The following is a 7558-nucleotide window of genomic DNA, read 5'->3' on the forward strand; positions in this document are numbered from 1 at the left end:
GACATGTAATCAATAATACTCCTTCAACTCTTAAATCTCGATCGATCAGTTGGTTAATCACACGCCCACACCCCTGTTGATTCGTGACGAATCTCCTTCACATATTTTCATGCATTTTTCATATTCACAGTGGAATATGTACGCTTAGAACTCCGTTAATCCGGACACCTTCGTTACGCAAATAATAGAAATGTCTAGATTGCCGAGGTTTATACTTACCTGATTTAAGGAATGAATGTAACATTTATTTAATAATGTCCATGTTGTAATTTCCTTTTCTAATACATATAACATTTCATGGATGTTTGTACTTTATATACGCAATCAGCACACGAAAGCTCTGTGAGCAAAATATATCTTCACATAACGTCATGCTTACAAGTGTCGCGATGCATCCATATCATATTGCGAGGAGATCTTACATTTCCGGAGCAATATGTAGTCATGTATTATATTTACTTGATTTAAATGTATATTTGACTTCTAAAACCGAATCCTGATTGGATAAAATAACTTTTAATTATTTAAGTGTTTGTGATATAAAACGTCAACACCAGAGAACAATCAGTCTCGATTATCCGCCGAAACAGCTTCCATTGGACGTAAAGGTGAAATAGCGGTGAGAATCATAAGACTGGGTGGATCATGACACCGGATGTTTCTGACTTAATGTGTAACACAGGCCAGAAGTGAATTTACTGTCTTGCATGCCGTGGAGAGAAGGGGTATCCTATGCAGTGAGTGAGTGAGTGAGTTGGGTTTAACGCCGCTTTTAACAGTATTCCAGTTATATCGCGGCGTGTCAGCTTAATGTGGGAGGAAAGCCCGAAGTGATGCAGGTCTCAGACGTTTACCACTTCGGTGAAACCCACGAGCACGGGTATGGTGCTGACAAACCTAGAAACATAATCGGGGCGAACCGGGATTCGAACCCACAATCATAGGTTTCTGGCATGCCCAAGGGACGCAACTCTGCACAGCGAATTGCGGCGCCTTAGGCGACTGGGCCACCCGTGCCCCCGTATCCTATGCAGAGGGGAATGTCCAAGTAACTCTCCATTCCTTAACAATAATGGAGCCGCGGCTCCCCGTATAATCTTTTAAAGCTTAAAACAATAATATGTATCTTGTGGTGAGTTACAGAAGGTTACTACGGAAGGATTAGGGCCATTTATTTTGTCTTGAAATGTTAAGATACTAAGTGGACATTTTAAGATACTAAGTTGAATTTTTTAAGATCATGAAATGTCCACTTATAATCTTGAAAGTTCATCTAAGTATATATCCTGAAATTTCAAGGAAAGAAAAATGGTTCTAAAGGACTACCATAGTTCTGGTTTATTTTCAACAAGACAATGTTTCGCCAAAGTGTAAAAGTAGGGGCCTCGGTTTCATTATTTTTAAGGAATGGAGAGAATGACGTTACAGACATGTTTTAATTCGGTGCCATTCCTCACTTCCGCCTTGGTCCCCGTCCGGCTCGCCATTATGAGACAACAAGTAGATTATTAGTCAGAGTGTTAGGTATATATTGGCCTTGTAATTTTTGAATGTAATTTTTGTATGACTCACAAAATTTAGGACTTTATCGCGTGTACTTAATGGACAAGAAGTGGGGTTTATTAGGTGTACTAGTGTGATACAATATTTGTCTTTTTTTATTTACATGTCGGTTACTTTTTCGTGGTATTGTGTAAAATAAAATAAAAATATCACTGCAAATCATTATATGTTATCTTTCATCCGTATTGTTTATGTTATTTACTTGTTTTTTCTTTTTACAAATTGTATTGAGCAGCTGTCAGCAGGGATCGCAAAACGACCGAGAAAGTTGCCTTTATTAAAGTATAGTTAGATTAACTACAAGCTATTGGGGTTCGTAAAATATTATTAGAACATTCTAATCTAGATGGATAGTAATCTCTACTAACTTATCAGTTAATTGTACTAGTCTACGATAGGCCACCTATACTAGTCTAATTAGCAAGTATTTACCATCTGATTAGTAAAAGTTAGTGTCTGAATGGACAGTGAAATTCACGAAGTAAACTTCACTAACTATTTCTGTCAGTGTAGACTTTTCAAACAAAAACTGCAGCACCTACATAGAAACTAAAAAAATGGTGATGAAATATAGCCGGTATATGGTCTCTGCAAAGAGGATTTTTTTTAAATACCATAATGTTCTAGAGGGAAATAATAGAACCGTATTCAACTGGGTTGGTCAAATACACCTGTCATGTTGCCAGGTTTGGGAATTAAAGGGACAATACGCCGTTTTGTGAGTCTTGTCACTAGTTTAATGATGGGCATTAATCCAACATTTTATTATTACCAGTTTTACTCAGACACAATTGCAGGACACAAACACCACATCGCATTGATTAGAAAGTTTAATCTTAGACTTGAACTTAGCGTCAGACTTGTCCTTTAAGACAACGCGACACCAATGGTGGGCATGGCGTTATGATTATTCCAAGTACCTCCGTCACTCACAATGGACAGGGAAGTGGTCACAGACAGACCCGAGTGATTTCAATGTAATCTCCAAACAGGCGTGGCACCTGAATAAAGGTGTATAGTCTATTCAGTATTTATAGCGTGTACTCATCTGAACGTTTCACAGAAAATACTGAACGTGATAAGTGCTTGGGGCAGGGGCGTCTCCTTGGTCCCAATTTGTCTTCTATGTATATTAATGAAATTGTTTTTGAGATTAAAATACCACTTTAGTTCATACAGCTCAGCTACGCCCAGAAATAATCCTACATTTTCCTAATACAGATTTATTAATCTCTTATATTCCTCATATCTATTAATACGAAACTAAACAAGACCATGATTTTTCTCATCTTGTTCTATGCAATGTTTCGCAGATACCTGGGTCGTCATATTTTGCCATATTGATTAAATAACTGAGTGGTTTTGTTTAAATAACTTAGGCACTTACATAATATATATATATATATATATATATATATATAATTTTACCATTTATTTCTTTGTATTTCAGGGTTACCATGACTTGTTCATTTTCTAATTCCGCGAATATTAAGGTTCTGGGACAATCCATTTACATATGTTAACATCATTATGCGTAAGAAAACGATTAACTCAAGCTGTTAACTCTAATTCTGTGATTCCACTGGTTGCCTAGGGATCCACATGGTAGAGGATCCTTCGAATGTTCCTCCTATGCTCCATGGAATAAATCCTATTTATAGTGTCCCCACATTTCTTTTCTCAAGTGTGTGTCTCGAGTATGATTAAACATGTACGATTTTAACATGGAAAAGTATGATATATGTTTAGCATGTCAAGACATAAATCCTGAAACTTTCCCGTTGCCTGGGCTGATGTAGACATTTCCAGGATGTGTTTTCTAATATCTGAACATGAGTGTTTTTATTCGAGCTAACCTTTCATCAGATGTAGCTAAATACAGTACAAGAATATGGAGAAGCATTCATCTAGGATTATTTCTAAAAGTTATTTTTTGTCTCATGATGACCGAACCACACCCATTCATCTGTACCTCTTCATCTAACTTTTCGAGGCGCGTTTTACGAAGGAATTGTAGAACTGTGAATGTCGTGAGGCAATGTTAAAGGATGGGAGTGAGTTACGTCAGTCTTAGCGTTACGATTCCTGTGTCCCATGGGTCAGGACCTTTAATCCACACAATTCTAAAACCAGTTGCAGATATTGATTGGGTCGATAGAGTGCCTTGTATTTGCTGTTGTAACGATGAATCGCTGATATCACCATAAATTAATCTTCAAAATGAAGAATAAATCATCCTTATCTTTCGCAATATTATTTTCAGTCAGACGTAATCAAATTCTGCCGACATTAAAGCCCATGAGTCAATTTTTGTCTGGAAACATCGGTCGAGAGACACCATCAGGTCTGCCGACAGACCTTGAACATGCCAAGACTTAAATCCTGAAACTTTCCCGCCATCTGGGTTGTTGCCAAGGCAACGCTTCCGACATAACCTTTCCATACCAACATGGCGGGAGAAAAAGGAAATACTGGGAATGATCGAGTCTGCAGGTACAATATGATTACCAATGGAAATATGTATGGCTGAACAGACGCTTTTTAGCCTGCAGACGTGCCTGACATATTTTACACGAGGTTGGGCCTATCTCAGAATCTGCATGGTGTGACCTGTCAATTTCAAGATTTCATGGATTCCAAAGCCAGCGTGTGAATGGAATGAGACATTCGTGTCCGAGATATAGTGGGTCATGTATGATTTTCTTAATTGTGCGTGTTCTGAAATGAATCTCATCAAGTTTGACTTCAATGATGTAGGGACATTGTTTTCGTGGATTTTCGAAAGGACAAGTGTTTTCTGAGTGATGGAATTTCAAATCCTCTTATGCCAAATCCTTACGATGGTGGTTGACGGAGATAGCGACGAATATCGATCACAAACCGGTTTGTAAACAACAGGTTGTGATGAATAAAGGTTTTTTTCAAACAATTTTTATAATGTTATATTTTACTTTCATTGTCGGTTGTTGTTAAACATAAACATTTCATCTGTATGCAAAATATATGCCTTCGTTAAATCTTTTAATGTCATTATCGAAGCAGTCAGGGTTGCGGCCGAGCCATCGCCCAAAACATCCGATATCAAACTACCGTATTTCCTCTATTTGACCCTATGCCGTCTGTTAATTTCACGAGAGCCCTTGACTCGGCGTGTATTAGAGACCTGGCTGGTATTAGAGACCCAGCTGTATTACAGGAAATACAGATAATTTTTACAGTTCATATGGGGTGATTGATCGGCAGCCATTTTCTATGAATCGATATGTAGGCTATCTATGTATTCATACGCACGTTTTTTTGTGAAAAGGCTTTATATATTTGAAAGGGGTAGGCTTTTAGGTGACCTCCGTGACGAGTCCCGGCTTGGGCTGGAGATGATGTACTATCTCCCGAACAACCAACAAAGTTGCAGATTGGTCCTTTTACAAGAACTTCATCATCACATTACGCCACCAACTTCCGCATTGACAACAGCAACAGCAACAGCAAATACACCGTGAAGACGGTGAGCGGTGATGGTCTGGTTCAGCACCTTCGACAGAGACAACGCCGACGTTGGTGGATATTGTGCTGCTAGGTTCCAGAACAGATGGTTGTTCTTGGACTTCCTGCAACCCGAAAGGACCAATCACAAATCAGACCAGTGGAACCCGGGATTTCATCGAAACTGAAACTATCTATAAGGATTACAATAGAACGTAATCTAGAATGCAAATGTGACTATTTAATCGTGTTTACTCCTAATGATTCCAGGAAATACACTTCAAGGAAAATGTTTTCAAAGAACTACTCTATCTATCATATTATTGTTTTACTATTATATAATATTGTATTATTGTATTAAGCAATGATTTCACACCTAATCCACACAAACATCAGAAAACCTGAAGAACTTTTCAATATGGTTTGAACTTTTATTGAACTTGATTGACGTCTCTATTGATCCCAATAGAAGCCACTACAACCGTATGTCCGCAAACAGAACAGTCCTCAGAACAGAACAGACCGAGATCAGACTGTACGCAGCCAAATGTCCGCCTTATACAACCCATTCAGTAGACGCCGGGTGACGACTGTCACACAGCATACCGCCACCGATAGCTGCCTGTCGGTGGGGGGTAGGATATTAGCTGCAATCGAGGAGTTAGAGGCCAACAACGTATAGAGGTCATGGAATGTGAATAGTAAACATCTTCTTCCGCTAGGTGGTCCGTTATCAGGGGTCATATTTGTGAATGATTATGTTGACCTCTACCAAAACTAAATAATAAAATTATTTTGTTGAAATTTCTTTAAATTGGCTTTATTTGGGGGCTCGTTCAATGTTTTTAAAATGGATTAAAAGAAAATAATAATTTCGGATTTCTTAATGTTTTACATTACATGTTACAACTTTACATGTTACAATGAACATTGGCATTAGTTTTTGCTAAAGAAATAGAAACAATATAGTTGTATATGTAGTCAGCTGTATATAAAACATTGAGAACTACAATTGATCTACAGAATCTGTTCGCAATGGTTACGTACGATGTTCGTTATTCACATGAACAATAACATAATGCTTTCACCTTGATGGATTACGAACTGGTTCGTTGTAGCCGAAATTTCGTTACATCTGTAAATATTCGAGTATGGAACAGACACATTAGTGGTTGATAGCATGAGCGGCGATCAACGAGTACACACAATCACACACTGACACTGCCCGGTCCTAACTGAACAGGCTTTTTTATGTTTGTTTGTTTGTTTGTTTGTTTGTTTGTTTGTTGTTTAACGCCGTTTAACGCAATATTCCAGCTATATGACGACTGTTTGTAAATAATCGAGTCTGGACCAGACAATCCAGTGATCGATATCATGAACATCAATCCACGCAATTGGGATACTATGATATGCATCAACCAAGCTAGCGAACCTGATCACCCGATCCCGTTAGTCGCCTCTTACGACAAGCATAGTCACCTTTTACGACAAGCATAGTCGCCTTTTACGACAAGCATAGTCACCTTTTACGACAAGCATAGTCACCTTTTACGACAAGCATAGTCACCTTTTACGACAAGCATAGTCGCTCACACATTGTATCCATGTGAAGAATCGAACACGGCTCTTCGGCGTGAGGAGCGAACGCTTTTACAACAAGGCTACCCCGTCTCTTACGACAAGCATGGGGTACAGGTGACGCATTCTACCCGTAATCCCCACGTGGTGGTTTATGCGGTAGAGCTCCTGACACCGTCCCCCACCCTGGAGGCTCAACGGGTGTTGTCCTCTCACTAGCAACATGTTTTACACTACAATGTGACAGATTGGACAGTCGCGTTTATTGAAATGGTTGGGGATGTTTACATTGTGTTTTAATGAGCGACTAAACCCGCACTTGTGCACACAGTGTCGGTACTTGTGTAAACATACGCCCACACACGACACGATACTGACGTTTCACAGTAACCTAGAATTCAACGTCAGATGGGATGTCGTAACAGTTTGTGTAAAGTACACCAGTTGTGTGTTTTTGGAAGAATGCTTTCAGCGTTCAGAGAAATTGTCGTTGATAATTGAACACATATTTAATGCATACCATAACTTTGAATCTACTTACATTGGCATCGAAAACGTTGGACAGGTCGAATACATATTGCAGTAGAACCCCGTTATCTCGAAAGTACCGATATCTCGAACCTATTCTCCGTGCCGACCGACTCACTTTATAAATGCATATACATTAGCATGCTTATCTCGAATTCGAGACAAAAAGACATAGCGTTATCTCGAACCTTGGACCTTGTTTCTTTTCCAATAAACCTCGTGTAGAGTAAATCAAGTAATGTTCCTTGCATTCATGGTTGAAATAAAAAATATATTTTTAAAAATTCATATAAACCGAGGGGGAAAGAAAGTTTATTTCCCATGTTATTGTTTTTATGTGATTGCAAAATTGAAAGAACTGTTGTTAAATTTGATTATGTCTATTTTATCATCACTCATTCCT

The sequence above is a fragment of the Haliotis cracherodii genome, unplaced genomic scaffold (genome assembly GCF_022045235.1).
Source record: "Haliotis cracherodii isolate W230 unplaced genomic scaffold, xgHalCrac1.p SCAF_4, whole genome shotgun sequence".
Taxonomy (NCBI): Eukaryota; Metazoa; Mollusca; class Gastropoda; order Lepetellida; family Haliotidae; genus Haliotis; species Haliotis cracherodii.